At 38.3% G+C, this 20,484-nt stretch overlaps 1 protein-coding gene and 1 pseudogene across 10 annotated transcripts in view; both read right to left on the bottom strand.

The window, feature by feature from the left end:
* Positions 1-20,484, bottom strand: part of NRG3 (neuregulin 3) — a 1,063,627-nt gene that overhangs the window by 178,349 nt on the left and 864,794 nt on the right. The gene's annotated exons all lie outside the window — the stretch shown is intronic.
* Positions 10,486-20,484, bottom strand: part of LOC131493647 (ruvB-like 1) — a 47,460-nt pseudogene continuing 37,461 nt past the window's right edge.

Genomic DNA, 20,484 nt, shown 5'->3' with positions numbered 1-20,484 from the left:
CTATATCACATGAAAAATTATCTAGGGAACATCTGTTTTGGGGGTTACTGTGAGCTACACAATTTGGACCAACTCTCTCATTGATAATACTAAGATAAATGATTAATATTAAATTAATTGAGATATATTTTAAAAATCTTTTTTAGAAGCATTATAGAGTGGAAATGATAACAGGGATTTATCAGGCCAATATCTAGATAAACAAGATTATCTAAAATGGTAAACAGAACATCAAAGCCATTTCTGGCCTAATGAATTTCATCAATCAGAGCAAAACCGAACTTTGCCTTGGATGGCCAAGGCTTACCCAAGTTTAGGACTTTAGTGCAATCTCTCCACAAGAAAGCTGAATCTTTATTATTATTTTTTTTAACGTTTATTTATTTTTGAGACAGAGAGAGACAGAGCATGAATGGGGGAGGGTCAGAGAGAGAGGAAGACACAGAATCTGAAACAGGCTCCAGGCTCTGAGCTGTCAGCACAGAGCCCGACGCGGGGCTCGAACTCACGGACCTCGAGATCGTGACCTGAGCCGAAGTCGGAGGCTTAACCGACTGAGCCACCCAGGCGCCCCGAAAGCTGAATCTTTAAATAACTACAAATTTTAGGTAAAGGTTAAGAAGGAAAATAAAACAAAATTGTCACTCTCCACCCTCAGGAAGTAACAGGAAAAACTGCAATGGTGCTGATTAGCAAAGGAGAAAATAAAAGTCCTGGAAAAGTCATAGCCTCAAATCTTTTCCACATATACAGTTCAAATTCCGCCTGAGTGGTCCAAGGAAGCTCAAGGCATGAAATTTATGAACTTCCAGGCACTCAGGCCTCCCAGGCATTAAGATAGGCAAATGCAGAAAAAAAGCATTTTTTTCCCCAGGCCTGAAAAAAATTCATACCAGTAATTTTCAAGGAAAATCACCAGCACAAAATATAAAGCAATGAAGTACCTAAGAAAACAAGTCTCCAAGAACAAAAATGAACAGTAAAAAACACAATTCTTCCAATATTGGATATGGTTTTCAACGCAGCTTACAATGTTCTAAGAAAAAGGAAAATGCCAAGCTAGATAGTACCTGTCTGTAGCATGTAGCATGGCATGGTAAAATACAACCTACTGGATTCTTTGAGTAGAATTCATATCAGATTAGAAATAGCTAAAGCGATACATAGTAAACTGGAAATATAATAGGACTTCTCCAGAATGCAGCAGAAACCAAATAACAGGGGAAAAATGAAAAGCATAATTAAGAGTCATGGGAGACTAAGGAGATCTAATAAGCATTCACAATTTCTAAAGAGAAGAGAAAGGGAATAAAATAGAGGCAACATTTGAAGACATAACGGATGAGAAATTCCAGAAAGGGTGAAGTAAGCACAGATTCAAGAGGCTAGAGAATTCCAAGTAGAAAAAAGAATGCATTTAAGATTTATTACAGTGAAACTCCAGAGCTTCAAAAATGAAAAAAAGATTAAAATCGGCGAAAAAACTTGTTTACCTACAAAGGAATAGCAGACTAATGACAATGTCAGAAGAAAGTAGGGTATCTTTATTGCGCTAAAGAAAAGAGATGCCTGGCTAGAAATTTACATCCAATGAAATTATCTTTTAAGAATGAGCCACAGATGCGGCACCTGGGTGGCTCAGTTGGTTAAGCGTCCGACTTTGGCTCAGGTCATGATCTGGTGGTTTGTGAGTTTGAGCCCTGCATCGGGCTCTGTGCTGACAGCTTGGAGCCTGAAGCCTTCTTCAGATTCTTTATCTCCCTCTCTCTCTGCTCCTCCCCTGCTCGCACTTTGTCTCTCACTCCCTCAAAATAAATAAACGTTAAAAAAATTTTTTTAAAAGAATGAGGCAGAGACACATCTAGACAGACAAAAGAGTTTGTTACCAGCCAAACCTCACTAGCAAACTATAAACATTCCATTTCACTTAAAAATAAGGTAAAAGTTAAAATATATAACAAAAATATGTCAAGAAATTGCACCCACTAAAAGAGTAAAATAATAATGTAAAATTTATAAACTACCAGAGGAATAAAAATTAAATAGAAACAAAGACATAAGAATCTTTGCTTTCAGCCATGCTAGACGAACTGGAACTGATCCACCCTCCCTGCTGCACACAACTAGAAAATAACTCTTTGCAGACATTGGGAACCCAGCAGTGTAGACCTGTGATCACTGACAGTGGAAAAATGGGGGCAACCAAATGAGGTGAGTGAGCCTTCTGATTGCCCTGGGTTTTCCTCTGGATATGTTTTCCAGACCATGGCAGAGGGCATCCCAAGCAGAGCATGATGGGTCTCACTAAATTGAGGAAACAGGGATAGAAGTTCGGGAGGCTGAAACAGCTCCTCAAAATAATAGCTTCTTGTGGCTTCTGGTGTGCTGTTAGTTCTTGTATCAACTGACAGGGGCAGCCCCTGTCCATAGCACCAGCTAAATACAGTCTGTGGTTTTTCCAGTACTTGCAGAAGCTCACTGCACTCTCTGAAACATGGCTCCAGCTGGCCAGTGCCCTTTCTCTGAGCTTGGAGGCTTCAGAGCCAACTGAACTGCACTGCTTTCTCAGAGATCTGAGTTTCAACACCTGGGTCCCTTCCTGTAAGCTACTATCGTTCAATAATGTTAATCTCTCCGTTTCCCCAATCATACGGTGAAATGTACATATGATAGCTGCTTATCAGTCGCTACCTCTGTGATAATTCAAGGTTCTTTTTGTGTGTGTGTTTTGTCTTTCTAGTTATGTAATTACATGTGCTATATAGTTTACATCTGCTAACAGTTCTTTATATTAAATTACTTAAAAAAAAAAAACCTGGTGAGGTCTGTCTCCTCACTGAATCTGCCTGATACACTGGTACAAGAAGAAAATTCAACTCAAGATAGATTAAAGATCTAAATGTGAAAAGCAAAGGCATACAACTTTTTGAATGTAATGCAGGAATATATTTTCAGAAATTCATCATAGGGATACATTTCTTAGATGAGACACAAAAAGAACAAACTAAAGGAAAAGAAAACTAAACACAGGTAAAATTTAAGCTAAAATGCAGAATTAACTTCTATTCATCAAAAAGCATCATAAAAAAAGTGAAAGTCCAAATTGGGAGACTGGGGAGTTATTCCCAACATAAGCACAGCACATACCACACGTGCACACCTAAGAAATATTTTGAAACTAATAACGGAGTATTATTAGTCAATGTGGAGAAGGTTGGAAACCAAAGAGAAAATTGGGCAAAATTTGACCTGAGAAGCATTAAAAAAAGGGGGTGGGTGTTCAAATGGCCATAACACATAAGAAAATATGGTTAAGGAAATATAAATTATGTCCAAGACAAGATACATTTATATATGTAAAGGTGGCAAATTGAAAATCACAAAATACCACCTGTTGTGATGGATACAACAATCAAAATGTCAATTAGTGTAACTGCTTTGGTAAAAACTGCAGCATAGTCTAGCATATCTGGATATGCACATCACTCTTCAATTCAGCTAATCAATTTCTCGTTGATACACTCTAGAGAAATGCTACTGGTGTGGCAGGACACATATACGGGACTCTGACTTTTTTTCCCCTTCATTTCAAGTTTCTGGTTCTTGCTTTATGACATGCAATAGCAGAAAATGGCTTTCTTTTTCCAGTGCCTGTGGAGCTCTCTCCTTCAAATGCTGTGTAAATTGTTGAAAATAAAGCCTGAAACCTCTCTGTAAACACACAGGAAATCAATGAAAGATTCATTAAAGCACAGTATCCGAAGTAATCATAATTTGTTTTATAAAGTATTTTGAGTAACAGGAAACTTTTCAATAATCTTTGCTGTGCTTAAGATAATAATGCCATTAATTAGTTTCCTTGAGAGACTTCCTGGGTATTTTATGAACGATTTCTTTTTCACACTCCTGGGAAAGAAGTCATCATGCATTCAAATTGCAATCGATGCAAGCAACGCTATGGAAAGTGATTGTCTTCTCCACTTGATGTGCTTCAATTATTTCATGTTCTTAATCCATTTATCTCTGTTGCAAAGAGTGAGGCACCAGGAGGGAGAGAACATCTCAGGCAAGTTTGTGGCCAGATGGCTCAGAGGGGATTTGGGCATAAAAACCGCGGTGAAAATGAACACCAGACATAGCAAACTATGTATCCCAGTTTGCAAATTAAGTATGTCAGTAAATGGTTGACCTTGGGAACACTGAACCCTCTCAGTCATAAAGTTGTTTAAATGTAAGAAGTATTGCTCGAGGAAGTTTTCTCGTCACTTAGATCAAAAACATCTTTCGAGGGACTAATATGTGAAATGAATGATAATACACACTTGTATATTTCATTTTCAATTTCTTTAGATAGCCCTCATTCTATGAAAAATTGAAAGTCCCAATAACAAAACTGTATGCTATAAGACCATAATAAAATAAATATAACATGAATTCATTCACTCTAAAATAGAAGGGGAAGAACTGTATTCTAATATTTGTTTATGTTATTTGAGGTGATTCTCAAACAATCCGATAATGTTAGTGATAATGATAAACCACAATATTAACATTTATTGGCTATTCCCTTAGGCACTGGGGCCACACGACACACAGATACTATCTTATATAATCGTCACAACAACCTTATAGAGGAAGGTGAAATATCTTATTTTTATAGGTGAAGAAGCTGAAGTGAAGAAAACCTAAGCTACTTATTTAACTTTACATTGATTTGAGCCCGAGTCTGTCTGCCTCCAATCGACACTGCTTGTTCTACTGAATATCTCAGCCTCCTGAGTTTCTTGAGCATCTAGTGTCTGCTAAGACAGCATGAGGTGCAAAGAACTGAATGGGGAGTTCCCTCATGGTGCTCTGTTATCGTCAAGAGTATAAAATACAGAAAAATAGAGAAAAATTTTCAAAAGAAAAGGACAATCATTAAACTTAGGTACAATGCCATATGCCATGGGGGCACAGTAAATAAAAGAAGGTGCTGTTTGGGGACGGGGTGCACCAGGGAAAGTTCACAGAAGAGGAGGCACAGAAAGTGTTTTTACTTTATCTTCACAATTAAGGAAGGGGTGTTGAAAAAAGGGAACACAGAGCTCAGAGTGGAGAATATATGACTTGAAAGGAATGTCTGCTAATTTCTACCAGTCAAAGCAATCATCTGAATAGGGTGTGAGCTCATTAACTACCCTCCAAACATGTGTAAGGACTCCAAGACACTGTCTACTCAACATGTGAGCTTGTGGCATTGCTACCACCTGGGACCTGTGAAATTCAGAACCTCTGGCCTTGACCCAGACCTCCTGGAATGGAAGCTTAATTTTCACAAGATCATCAGGGGATTTGAATCCCCTTACATTTTGAAGAGCACTGACTAGATCAAAACGATGAGTGTAAGACAAGTTGATGAAAAGTTGTGTGATTGACTTCAGTATACCTGGGATACTCTAACCCTGACAAGGCAGCGTGTGTCCTACAGCAGGAAGTGAATTGATACCTAATATCCCACACTTGATTTTTTTTTTTTTTTTTTTGGTCAGGGAAGGTAAATTCGAGAATGTGTATATTCTCAGAAAATGACAGGCCATATTGAAATGCCAGGACTCTGGAAACAGGGTCAGTTTTGACTGTCTGCAGTCCCAAGCCCAACAAAGGGAAGTTACTTGGCAATAAAAGGGTGTCTGGATGAAAGTGAATTGAAGAGTCATTCATATTCATCAAGGCTATACTTCACACATGCTTTCTTATTTAAGCCTCTCATTAAAAGAGAGTACTCTGAGGTTTGGAGAGAATAAATGATTTTCCCAGGTGTGATTATAGCAATAATAGTAATGGTAATTTTGTAGGTAGCATTTACTGTGCACTTACTATGTTCAAAATACTGGAGTAAATGCTCTTGTACCCATTATCTCATTTAACTTTCACTACAACTCTGTGAGAGTATATTATTTCCTCTATTTTATAGCTAAGGAAATAGAAGAGAAGGCAGTTGAAATGATTTGCTCCAGGTCATACAACTAATAAATATGTATGCTTGAATATATAGGTGTGTTTGACTCAAAAGCCCACACTCTTTTCATCAATACCAAAGAAACCCCAAAGGTCATCCTTTATTCATCTGCAATCTTCTCAAAGTGCATCAAAGACATTCTTACTTCTCTCATAAACTTTCAAACAAAAAGAGAGAGAAAGAAGAAGGAGGAGGGAGGGAGGGGAGAAAAGGAGAGGGATGGGGAGAGGAGAACGAAAGAATGGAAGGAAGGAAGAAAGAAAAAAAGAAAGAAAGAAAAGAGACAGAGGAAGAGAGGGAGGGAGGGAGAGAAGGAGGGAGTAAGGAAGGAAGGGGGGAAGAAATGCTTTAAGGTGAATAATTATAAATAACAAGATTTCTAAGATTTTCCAGTGAAATTACTGAACCAATGTTTGGTAAAATGTGCCCTTCAGCAAAGATGAAATAAGTATACTTTTGTCAATGCAGTTGTCTTCATTGATTTATCAGGAGATGGATGGGTAACTGGATTTTCCTACCTATTCTGTCACGTAGAGTCTCACACAAGTGCAGAGATATTTAAATGTAATTTACAAAGATATTAACTAAGCATTTCCAAAATATACTACTAAACCAACCTCCACACCCACATATCAAGTTCTCTAACTTCCCAGTTGTACTACAACAAAATCAATGGATATGTTTGCATTCATCCAACACATGTACCTTTACTGAAGGGTAGAATGATTTAGAAGAAGTATAGGAGTTTGGCTCCCAACCTAAGTCACATAGGCTCAGACAAACTCTCTAATCCTTTCTAGGTTGTGATTTCCTCCACCATAAACAAGCATTTGTGTTACCTCAGAAAATAGTTGTAAGAATTCAACACAATCACAAAGTAGAGTCTAGTGGATAGTACTGCTTCATGGATGGCCCTTCTCTTCTATATTAACCCTAGTGTTTTCACATAGTCCTGATTTGAAAGATACATCTTTGCATCTTGAATATATATGAATAGACATAAGTTGACAATGATCTGCCAGATGCTGAACAGTTGTCATAATCTCTAGGATTTTACTTTATTGTAGGTGTGTTGAGTCTATTAAATCTGAGGTTTACCAATTTGATCACCTTGAACTGTACACTTGTGGAGTTTTTAAAAATTATTTTTAGAGTGAAAAGAAAGAGAGTGTGAGTCAGGGAGGGGGGCAGAGGGAGGGAGAAAGAATCTTTAGCAGGCTCCATGCTGACCATGGAGCCCACCGTGGGGCTCAATCCCATGACCTGGGATCATGACCTGAACAGAAGTCAAGAGTAGGTCTGCCAACCAACTGAGCCACCCAGGTGCTCCTGTACATTTGCTTTCACTGAAGTTAGATGATGCGGAGTAGCTCCAGGCTGACTTCTAAAGTAGGAAATATGTCCAAACCCTTCAGTGCTCCACTTTCTGCTGCTGCACACCCTCCCTGATTTTCAGATATTGACATTTATCTGAGATGATATTCATTTATCTGAGATGATATTCATTTATCTGAGATGATATCCATTTATCTGAGATGATATTCTACATCAAGACTTCCCCTCTCTCAGTCCCAAGTGATCTCTATTCTTTCTCCTAATGCCTCACTAAACACTCTTTAAGTATACGTGATATCAATGAGGTAGTAGAGTAAAATTGATTTTAAAAATTCACAGTAAGTGCAAATAACCTCTAATGGATTTTGTCGTTCTTTCTACCCAGATCATTGCTATTTCTAGCATGCAGCCTGAGAGCAAATTAAGTCTATGCTTAATGCTGAAATTTTCCTAATTTTTGTTAAAAGATGCTTTCCTCATATTCCCCAAATGAAAATTGGTCAGTGCAGCTTACACATAAGACACTTTGGTAATTTAAAGGAACCCAGAGAAATCAAAGCATGGGCTAGCAATGAATCTTATTGAGTGTTAAATTGAATTTGTCTACTGGAACAGATAATCTGAATTTACCATTGCATCACATGAATGATATGTGCAGGAAGCAAATATCACAGGAACATATGAGCATCCTCCAGAATACTGCTCTCCCTAGAAATTCTGTGCACTCTTCAAACACTCTTCAAAGATAAGCCATGTTTGCCCCAGGTAAACAGACTTCTCACCGGCTCTCTGTCATATTTGGCTCTGTGCTGACACTCAGTAGCTTGGCAAAAGACAGCTGAAGATTCCAATTTTACATTTGCCCAAAATCTAAAATTATCAACTCTGTGGACACCAATGACACAATGATTAACCCTCACTTCTATCATATGGTGATGCCTGTAATTCATTGTTGGAGGGCTTGGCAATCTGCTAATGGCCTTCATTCCATCTGGAATATGTCAGCTCATTTTTTAAAGACAGAAAGACAAAACAAAGAGTTCTGAACACTATCTTGCCAATGTGCAAAGAAGATGATATAGAGTCACCACTTCAACTATAAGTTTTCATGTATATTTCAGTCCTATACTCTAATTCCCAGGGCATGCTGATCCCAGCATCACAGATAAAATTTCTCCAAATTCCCAAAATTAAACATGGTGTTTGGATTGACACACTTAAAGGATTTCACAAGATACATCCAGACTGTTGTCACATCTTGGAAGAATGACTTTTCTCTGTTGAACCACACTAGTCTCTGAAGAACAGGAGTATTCAGCACATACCCAGTCTTCAGGAATTAGTGTCTTAAAAGCTCTTTGTTGCATTTATTTTTATTCCACTGTTCTTCCTGTGAACAAAATGGCAATTTACCTTAGTGTAATTGCTTTTGCCCTTTCAGAAAGACTCAATCAAGTTTTTCCAGCCGTCCAGCTTCCCCAAATCTTTTCACCTTAGTTAGGCATTGTTACTAGGTAACAGCCTTTCTAGCCTGACTTGCCCAGTTCTCCTGTGCATCAGTGGCCCATGCCACATGAAGTCTAACGATCTGGAGTCTGCTGAAGGTCACTGTTAAGTCAAATAAAAACATATAATTAGATGACTCCCAGTCACATTTAAAAACCTGTTTGGCTGGGGGCACCTAGATGGCTCAGTTGGTTAAGCATCCAACTCTTCATTTCAGCTCAAGTCATGATCTCACAGTTCTTGAGTTCGAGCCCCATGTCAGGCTTTCAGCTGAAGGTGTGGAGCCTGCTCATATTCTCTCTCTCTCCCTCTCTCTCTGCCCATCCCCTGCGCGCTCTCTCTCTCTCTTTCTCTCTCAAAATAAAGAAATAAAAAAAAAACCTGTTTGGCTGGCATTTCAGGCTTTTTGATCACCTGATATTCTTCTCTTAGTTTTGATACATCTTGCTTGGTTTTCTGTAGTCTGGTTGCTAATCTATAATTTCAAAATATTTTTATGTAGAAAATAGATTGTCAGTAATATTTATGCCACATTCACCATTTTTATGACGATCAACAGCAAGAGTGCTAACATTGAGTACTTACTAAATTAAAGGCAATGGACTCAATATGTAACATGCACTTTCTCCTTCCCCACAAAATAGGGCACAGTGAATTATCTGAACTTGGAATTCAAAAATTGTTGAATGAATTAATGATACTCATTATTGGGATGCTTAATTAAGCCAAGTCAATGGTAGTGATCAAGTATGCTTCCTTTTCCTGCCTATAGGTAAAAATAATTAGGTTCATAATAATTTATCTGGGGCTTTCTCACTTATTAAAACAAACAACAAACAAACGAACAAACAAAATCCTAACCAAATCAAAGATTCTCCTCCCCACCCCATGGGCAGTAAAGATATAGAAACCCAGAGTAGTATTAGAAAAATTTTTCTAGTGTTAACTTGATTTTAGTTAACTTGAATGTAGTTTTTTAGTTGTCAGTAATGGGTTCTGACAGTAATGGGTTCTATAAGACAAATATTCATTACAGGGGATGATAAGGACAGAGAGATCACATCCAAGGACAAGAAAGTTAGAAAATGGGCTCGAATGTCAAAACGAAAGTAAAGAGAATCAAAGGCAAGAACTTCAATGAAGGCATTGAAGTCAAAGGTTAAATCCAAACATGGATATAAGAAATTCATTTCAGGCCTTTTCTCTGGGGCCAAGAAGTTTGTGCAGGGCCTAGCACCTCTGTCCTAAGTGTTAGCACCTGCATGGAACCAGGATCATGGCAAGAGAGAAAGTAAAAGGAGCTCATTGAAACTCATTGAGCTCATTGAAACCACTTTTCTAGTTGAACCATTGCCAGGGATTAGACATACTTGTACTCTAAGGAGGAATCCTGATGGAGCCAGCAGAAACAGCCTGTCTTTTTAGCATAGAATCCTACACAGACACTACCTGCTACAATATCCCAGTTGGCTTCCAGGAGTAGAAGGAACCCCAGAGACAATCAGTCATTGCTGTGTGGTGCATGAATCTTCCACTAGTATTGTCAGTAAGGGCTCTTGTCCTTTGTTTGAATTTCTCAAAATATTGTCTCCCACATGGCACTCCAGTTATTACAATGGACCAAAATCTTTTTACCTCCCTTACTTTCTGGACAACGGAACTCTTCTAAAGAAATACAACCTCAATAACTAAGTCCCCACATCTTTTGTTAGAACTCTAATGCTGATTAACACTGTTGTTAACATTAATCTGTTCCATGGCATAGAGTAAGTACTCAGTAAATGACTGGCAGACTGCCCAATGATATGTTTTCTGCATGGTCATCTTGTCAATTGTTTAATTCCACTATCAAAAGGTTGACTGACCTCAAATTATCCCAAAGTTTTTGGGGACTCCCCAGTTCCTTATATAGTGTCTCTGTTACTTATTCTCCGTGTTCTAGCTGATCCTATCCCAGCTAGTCCTTCTGCCTTGAGGAGAATGGGAAAAGATGCAGGATTGAGAAATGTGACTACAAATGAAGTTGATCCTAGATTACCAAAGAGCTTGAGTTCTACATTGCAAACTTGGCCAAATCTCTGTAGGCCAGTGATTCTCAATGTGCATGTGGTGGGCTGTAGATGTATTAAGAACTCTTCATGATTCCTTCTGTCTGGGCTCAGATTTTAATAATCTGTTTCATTTCCTGTGGGGTGTACAGCATTTTCCCAATGATTATCACGTGGTCCAGAAGGTCAAGAGGGATGTCATGAGGGGAGGTGCTGTCCTCAGTATCCCTGATGACACAGATGCCTCAGTTGGATGCAAAGATGATGATGGGGGCAATAGAAGATTCCAGGTCCCAGTGCAGGTAGGTGAAACACTCGATGTCCAGCATGTGGACTTCATCAACAAAGAGCACACCTGGAACTAGCTCAGCAATACCCTGATCAATATACTTATTCACCACCTTGTTAATCTCCCCTTGCAGTTTGTCTGTGATTTCGGTCTTCTTTGGCTCCATTAACTTGCCCATCATAGACAGGATGTTTTGCCCCCCGAGGGCCATGTGTTGGCCACATCCAAGTCATGCAAGGACACATACTTGATGATTTCTTTCTTCTTGTGAATATCCCCTTTTGGTAAGGTGACACACTCTTCCACTTCAAGGTCGAATTCTGTGACATAAGTATCATACCCACTTTTCCTCTTCACAGCCCCATTGCTGGCTTCGATGTAGGTCACATATCCAGCTTCTACTCAGGGTTTCTAATAAATCTGAGTTTGTTGCTGTTGTTGCTGCAAGTGATGCTATCTGCTGCCATTAAAAAAAATGATGAGGGGTGCCTGGCTGGCTCGACATCAGCATCAGCTCAGGTCATGATCTACAGTTCATGAGTTCAAGCCCAGTTCAAGTTCAAGTTTATGTGGGGTTGTGTGCTGACAGCTCCAGCATGGAGCCTGCTTTGGATTCTCTTTCTCCCTCTCTCTCTGTCCCTCTTCTGCACACACATGCTCTCTCTCTCTCAAAAATAAATAAAGAAACATTTTTTAAAAAATACTGACATTTTCTTTGACAGAGAGGTGCTTCTTGCCCACCATGCCCTCCTTGAAAACAAAATAGGGCCCAATGATAAGCCTCACCTTCAGAATTTAAGATACAAGGCTTGGGTCTTCTGGTCCTTGGAGCTGTAAACAGGAACCTACAAATTAGTCCGAGGGTCTCTCATAAGTATACAGCAGACAATAACAGGGTGCATCCACTCATCTCTACAGGAAATGAGAGAGGTTTTCATTGTTACTTATTTGACTAATGTCTAGATTTGTGTGAAATTCTGTTCAGAGTTTATAGTCTCTTGTGTACTGCCTTATATACATGTAAATCCAGTAATGTTTCCTCAAATTGAGACTACCTTTTCTCTCTCTTGTTTTAGTACAGAAAGGTCTTTTGTCAGTAGGATTGTTTCATTCACCTAACACTACAACTTGCTTTTATCTTGGTCTGCACCGACCTGAGTGGGTTTTGTGATGTTGCAAATATCAGGGTGCAATGTGCTATGAGGAAGGGGAAAAAGGTATTGCACATTTTTTTAAAGCAGTTACTCAAAGATACCACCTCATGCATATAAAAGAGTATTCAAAGGGCAGTGAACAGCAGTGCAGTTCTAGAGAGTGACATCTTGAACAATTTTAGGGACATTTTGAGATATTTTAATGCAGTCACAATTATTTTAATAGTTACTCTATTGTAGTTTCTATGGACTGTCATTAAAATGCTTAATTCCTTCCATAGGGCTGAGAACAAAAACAAGCTAAGGACCTATTGCCCTCGAAGAAGGCAGAGCCAGGACAGAAACACAACACTGAGTGGTAACACTCACATTATTTTTTATGTAAATGGAACCTCCTAAACATAGTGTCCTTGTGCTACACAGCATCATTTGCAGTTGAGACAGAATGAAGTCAGAGAAGGCAAGTAAGTTATTGCAAGAGTCCATTTCAGAGGTATAGAAGGACCTGGCACAGTAGTAGTTAAATGTGACAGGAGGGAACAGATTTGAGAAATACTTTGGAAGCAAAAATAAACAGACAGGGATGTTTGATTAAGTGGCAGCATAAGGAAAAGAACAGAGATGGATGCTTTGGGAGATAAGAATCTAAGTTCCAAGTTATAGAACTTTAGATGAGGCATAGATTAAATGCTATGTAGGTGACTTTGGACCTCGTCCATCTGAGGTGCCAGTGAGACACAGGAAAAAGGCAGCTGGCTGGTCATGCATGGATCAGGTCATGAATAGGGCATGTTAGGAATGCAGGCACATTGAAGTGTAATTCAATTTTATAAGTTGCTGCAGCCACTGAGTAGAGTGAACTAAAGAGGTAGCCAAGAGACAGCCATAGGAAATGTCCCTTTTCTGTGGCAATGACAGAGAGGAGCCCCTGAGGCAGAGCAGGAACAAGTGGCTGGATGAGAATTAGGATTGTCATCTACTGGTGGCCAGAGTAGGAGAGAGTTCCAGAAAATCAAGTGTTAAGTACAAAAGAATGAAAATAAAGACTGATACAAATGTTTATTTTCTTTGTGTGTGTGTGTGTGTGTGTGTATTTTTTTTTCCTTTTTAGAGCTTAATTTCTCTAATCATCTCAATCTGGAGTTTTCCTAATCTTGGTAGATTTTATTCTTTCGTACCTTCTTTATTTATCTTAGCTACGTAAAAATATGTTGGGTTGTAGTTTTCTATTGTTTTGGATGTATCTTTCTGGCATAATTGCATTGCCTGAATCATTCTGCCTTTACTTCCTCTTCCTCATAATGACTTATAATAGTTCTGTATGGAAATCGACCATGATCCATTTCTCATTCTCTTCTTCCTGCTCCTCCTCCACCTTCTGCTCCTTCTCTGGAGTCTCCTTTTACTTTTAGGAAGGTGGGTGGGTCAGAACAGTTTTCCCAGCATTATGGCTCTAGAGCTCCCTCTCCTGTCATTTTTGCAAAGTAATAACAACAACAAAAAAATATGACCTCACATTTACTGTAATGCTGTGTCTGTTCCTTTTCCTTATTTAAAAACAACAAACAAACAAACAAAAACGAAGTTTTCTTTCCTTTGCTTCTTTGATAAGTTTGGGTTCTTTCCCATTAGTTTCTCATCAGTGTGGGTGTTTGTCCTGGAGGGAAGCTTCATTTGATTAGTTCTGAGAGTCCCTGGGGCCCAGACTGCCCCAGCACTTTCAAATCTCACTGCAGAGCTCTTGGCCTCACCCACAAAATGACTAAGCTACTACTCTATGGTGGACCCAACAGGCTTCCAGAAGGAGTCTGGCAATCTGGGGCTACAGTGGGGCTTTAGGATCTTCTTTTAATATTAAATTCATGAAGATTTTGCAGTGATATCCATAATTCGTGTTTGTTTTATTAACCGCATAATGTTTTCAATGTCTTATTGGGTAGAACTTATACTTCAGAAGGATGCAACATGTCCCATGACCTCACATGAGCATGGGAGCACACATGTAACCCTGTTTGACAAGCTCATAGGTCTGTCTTAGAGTTCTCATTACAGTTGTGGGGGACACTGACCAGAGTTCAATGGGAAGAATTATGTATGCTGCTTTTAAGAACATACATAACTAGAGGCACCTGGTGGCTCAGGCAGTTGAGCGTCCGACTCTTGATTTCAGCTCAGGTCATGAACCCTGGGTGGTGGGATCCAGCCCTGCATCGGGCTCTGTGCTGAACATGGAGCCTACTTAAGATTCTCTCTCCCTCTCTCCCTCTCTCTCTCTCTCTCTCTCTCTCTGCCCCTCTCTGCCTATCTCTCTCCTTCTCAAAAAAAAAAAAAAATATATATATATATATATATATATATACACACACAACTAAACATGCATTCTTTGGTAAAGGAAAAGATAGGGATGAGACTTCAGAGAGAAACATAATTGAAGGAAAGAAGGAACTTCTTTTAGAATTAAGAAGAACATAATATATATTTTTAAGTATAAGAGGTGAAATAAAATGGCAAATATTGAATAAAGGATAGTCAAAAGAATAAAATACAAAATAATTTTTAAAAAGCTTTTTATAAAGGGATTAGTTCTGAAGCACACACACACACACACACCCAATACCTCCTCCCTTGAGATACCAAATGATCATCAAACATTTGTTTGAAGATCTTCAGTAATGGGGAGACAGTTACTCCAGACAAGACTAGCTACAGAGAGGTCTGCACTTTATCGATTAGAAGACTTTCATTTCCTGCATTTTTTACACATGCAATTTATTCCCTCTTTCTCAGTGTCAGCTGTGGAGAAGAAATTAATTTCTGTCTACATGATGGTTAACCTGGAGAAACGTGAGATTTCAATAGAAAAAGAAGTAAAGATTAGTTCTCTTTTGTCCAGCACCAATGACACATTTGGATGAGTAACCACTATTGTGAACATAAGAGAGATACATTAGAGGAAGAAAGTATGCAGAGATGTAAAGGTTGACAGAGGAAGAGAATTACAAGTGAAGATTTATGCTAGCTGAGCTGATCTGCTCTGGCAAAACTATTATTCTAAAAATATGTTTGTTTGAGCCCAAGATCCATTTTATGAGAGCTGGAAGTCTAAGCTTGAGGGCAACATAGTAGGTTCTACACAAGAGCCCATTTGGTCTGCAGCCAAATTCAGCTCTTAGGAATGTGGCAGTGCCTACAATTAATACTTTTTCTTCTGTTTATTAAGCACTGTATTTAGTCACAAAGCTTTAGCCTTTAGGGAGTAAACAGAGTAAACAAATGAGCAAGATTAGGCTTTTATTAAACCAAAAATTGCATTGCTCAGCTGAATAAGCACCAATTTATACTTACTAATGAGATAACGCTTCAGGCCAAGGAATGCATTTTGGTTATATGGAAATTCAATCTGATTAGTTAACACCAAAGTTTTGGAGAGTATAGAGATTCATTTCCTACCAGACTCCCATGACGTTAGTTCTATATTTTGAAACTCACATGGAACCCAAGGGATGATTTGTGGGAAAGAGCAGGGATTTCATCATGGATTTGTGGAATCTGATTTTTTTTTCCACACACAAACAAAATTATGGGTAACATTTTGAGCAAGATGGCATATTGAATTTGTTATTTGAGGGATTTTCCTATACTCTGAACATATAACAAGGAGGCACAAAAGTAAAAAACAGAAAAGCAAAAGACAGCTGGGCTAACATCAAGAAAACACAAATATGCAGAATAGAAACACAGAGTGATATTCACAGCTGAAGACTATTCCAGGCAGTTTGGGGAACAGAGGCAGGAAGTGGTAGCTGAAGAGTTCAGCTATTATAAGTGAAAGAAAGGGACAGAAAATGTAGTGTACTGTATTATGACTACAGCAAATTACTCATTAACCGTCTTGGGAGAAAAATCCACTTTTCTGTTATTAATGTGAGACTTCACCTTATGACTTGCTCGAGCCAAAGCAATGTAAGCAAAAGTGATATGACTCTTTGTAGAAGAAGCTTTAGGAGCCAGTGACCAGTTATCCATATTCCCTTGACCAAGAAATAGAAAATCCCATCTGCCAAGGTCTCCAAATGAAGGTGATAAAGAAACATAGTCACCGCACCCAGAGCAGACATTAATGTAAATGAGAAATGAAAATTTTTTTTTTTAAATGCCAGAGAAACAGTGGGGTCATTAGTCATCGAAATATAACCTATGCTATTCTGATCAATGCCTGGATCAGTGAAGGTTAGAAAATGATGGGTTGAGGAGAGTGTGTCACTGCATACTTCCCAGAGTTCTAGTGTTTAGGTGGCTACATACCCAGGGAGATGACAGCCAGAGCCTCACAATAAGACACAAACAGATGCCTCCTGGTTGGTGACTAATCTGCCATACCCCTAATGCAGGTAGCATGGTCGTGTCCAATCACACTGTAACAATGTGTGTGTGTGTGTGTGTGTGTGTGTGTACTACAGGTTAAGGTTTTTGTAAGCAGGAAAAAGTCAGCATAAACAGAAAGGAAAAGTGAAAATGAAGCAAAACAATATCCCACTCAAAAATGAGTCAATAAATCCAAATTCCAAAATTCATGATGAAACGCAGTGCTAAAATTACAACCATCACATCCAACACACAGAAGGGGAATTAACTCCAGATGGAATGACAATTTTTTTGAGTTATAGAAGACTGCTTTAGGAGAAAACGTTTTTTTTAAGTTTAGTTTTCAAAAAAAAAAGGAATTGTAAAACAAAAATTGATGAGAAATACAAACTCTGATTTTACAGGTAGATTTTGGAAAGAACAAATCAAATATACAGAGGATGGTAAAACTTCATTATGAAAAAAAAAACCTGGTTGCGGTATAAGAAAGGCTTGTAAGTTGGAAGATAACATTTAAAATTTCACTCAGAATGCAATAGCAAGACCAGTACCAAGAAAATACCATATGAGAGAGATGAAGAATAGATTAAAGACTCCAAGATGCAGCAAAAGAAACTCTAGAAGGTTAGAAAAAAAAAGGAATGACAGAGGAGCAGTATTTGAAGAAATAATAGAAAAAAAGATTTTCAGAATTAAAGAAGATATAAATCAAATTTAAAATGCCCTTTGAACATCTAGCAGAAAAACTGAAGATAAATTCACATCAAGATGTGTTTTGCTGAATCTCTAGGAATATTTAAAATCTAGGAGAGAAGTAACTTCCAAGGTAAGGACCTCCAAAACACCACTCCTCCATAAAATCTATGAAATTATAAATTATAATTTGCTAAAATTATAAAAAATAAACTTTTCCAAAACTCTGAAAATTAACCCAAGGCTTGGTAAGAACAGCAAGCTTTGTCTCATTTTAACCAGCTCTATTCTCATCACCTACTCATGGCTGTGGCAGCCTTAAGAACTAACATCTAGCAATCATGGAAGCTGGGATAAAAAGAAACCCAGCAGCCACTGGAAGAAGTGGAAAGGGTTTTCAGATCCCCAGAAATCCAGAACTAGAAAATTATCACTATTTGGCTTGTCCCACACATAGGACTACTCTTTATTTGACCTGGCTCAGAGCTTGTTTAGCAAGGAAAACCCTGTGCCTAGGGAGTTTGTCAAATCAATTAGCTGCAATTGTTCAACATTGATTGTGGTTGCCTGAGGCAGCAACACAAGCTGGCCAAAGACTTAAGAAGAAAATGGGGGGGGAGGGGGAGGGGAGAAGTATCCATTAAGGCATTGAAGATTTCCATCAAGTTCATGGGGATCTAGAATGCTGTGCATATGTGTAAAGCTGTGCACAAGATCTGAGAAGACCTAGACTGCTCATCTCTGGCTGATAGTGAGCCTTTTGCAAGAGCAAGAGGTGAAGGCAATTGCAGGGTTGCAAAGTATCTTGTAGGGGCATCGGAGTCTTGTTCCAACACATACATGGGTCTTTGGAAAAGGAAGGGAGAGTTGTTGATTCAAGATATTTAAGGACATCTCTGTAAAAAAAATAGCTGGTTATTAAGTTAATGGTGAAGAGACTTCAGTGACAGCACAGGATAAAGAACTTTAAAGAAATATTCCTTAATAAGTCAGTAACCATACATCACTATTAAAAAGTTATCCCCAAAGTTTATGTATTAGCTATCTATCTACTTATCTATCATCTAATTTTCTTCTTGTGATAAGAAGATTCAAGATCTACCCTTCCCAGCAACCTTCAAATATGCACTGCAATACCATTTTATAGTGTATATGTGATGAGTCATACACTGTACACTTGAAACTAATACAATGTTGTATACCTGAATTAAAATATTATACCTGATTTTTAAAAAAAGAAACAAAAAGAAAAAAATATATTCCAAGTAAGTCACCAAACAAACAAAACACAGTAATGAGCAGCAGTAATGAAAAAAACTTGCAGATGAGGCTGAATCTGATTCCCAGAGTTGCCACCTTATGTTATTTAAAATGTCCAGCTTTCAGGAGTGCCTGGGTGGCTCAGTCGGTTAAGCGGCCGACTTGAGTTCAGGTCATGATCTTGTGGTCCGTGGGTTTGAGCCCCGCGTCGGGCTCTGTGCTGACAGCTCAGAGCCTGTTTCAGATTCTGTGTCTCCCTCTCTCTGACCTTCCCCCATTCATGCTCTGTCTCTCTCTGTCTCAAAAATAAATAAACGTTAAAAAAAAATTTTAAATGTCCAGCTTTCAGCTTTCAGACTAGAAAGTATGGCTCATAAAAGAAAAAAAGCAAAATGGTTAATAGAAATCTGAGTGAGCCCAGATGTTGGACTTAATAAAAAAAATTTTAAGTCAGTAAGCATAAATATATTCAAGGAACTACAGAAACCTCTACCAAAATAATTAAATGAGGGGCGCTTGGGTGGCTCAGTCAGTTGAGCAACCGACTTCGGCTCAGGTCATGATCTCACAGCTTGTGAGTTCAAGCCCTGCATCGGGCTCTGTGCTGACACCGCGGAGACTGGAGCCTGCTCTGGATTCTGTGTCTCCCTCTTTGTCTGCCACTAACCCACTCGCATTCTGTCTCTGTCTCTCTCAAAAATAAATAAACATTTTAAAAAATAATAATAATTAAATGAAGTCTGAGAACAGTGTTTCACAAAATAGAGACTGTAAATAGTGATGTAGAAATTACAAAAATAATCAAATGGAAAATATGTCATTGAAATGTGCAACACCTGAAATGATCAATTCACTAGAAGCCTTTGACAAGAGATTTCAGTAGGTAGTAGAAAAAAGTAAGGAACTTGAAGATAACTCAGTTGACACTGTTTGAGGAACAGAAACAAAAAAAGAATGAGAAAAAAAGAGCCTCAGAAACCTGCAGGACCCCATACATCGTACTGGCATATGCAAAATTGAAGTCCCACAAGAAGAGGGAGAAAATGAAGCAAAAAAAGTATTCAAAGAAATAATGACTGAAAAACTCACCAAATTTGTTGAAAACATTAATTTACATAGGGCAGAAGTTCAATGAACTCCAAGTAAGATAAACCTAAAGAGATTCTAATATCTCATCCAGGAAGTAGGAAGCTGCACATGTAACTACAATTTTCTATTCTCTTAAGTAATTCTTCTGAAGTAAATATTGTAAAATATTACTTGATGTTATTTGATACATTTGATAAGTGTAGGTGGTGGGTACACATGCATGCCTTCAGGGAATAACATACTTACATACTTAGTTGCTGGTTCCAACAGAAGCCTTAATACATATTATTTTCTCCTTTTTCTTTTCAAATGACAAATATTTTATTCTCCTTTAGGATACAACAGCATCAAGGAAGTTCTGGTAATTTCTTGTCTTTATATAATTCTATTTGTTGATAGTCATAACACAAGATCAACCAAAAACTTCTCCTAGTGAATAATTTCAGTTTCTCTTAACCTCAAGCAAGGAAGCAACAGTAACAATGCTAGATTATTTAATTGCAACCAAGAACAAACACAAAATGTATAAAGTGTGATTACTGTTGCTTGAGCAACTTTCTGAACTCATTTTATAGGAAGTACTCTTAAAATTCTTAAGCAATTTTCAACTCTATTTCTTTAGCTATATGATTCTGTCTGTGGTTGTATGGCATAAGAAAAATGCCACTTTCCTGAAGTCTAGGTTTGTTATACCTGGAGTACCTGAGTGGTTCTCCCAGTCTTGTGGCCTGTACAAGAATTCAA

The sequence above is a fragment of the Neofelis nebulosa genome, chromosome 13 (genome assembly GCF_028018385.1).
Source record: "Neofelis nebulosa isolate mNeoNeb1 chromosome 13, mNeoNeb1.pri, whole genome shotgun sequence".
Taxonomy (NCBI): domain Eukaryota; kingdom Metazoa; phylum Chordata; class Mammalia; order Carnivora; family Felidae; genus Neofelis; species Neofelis nebulosa.
Note: the sequence above shows the minus strand (reverse complement) of the source record. Positions and strands in the feature narration are given on the sequence as shown.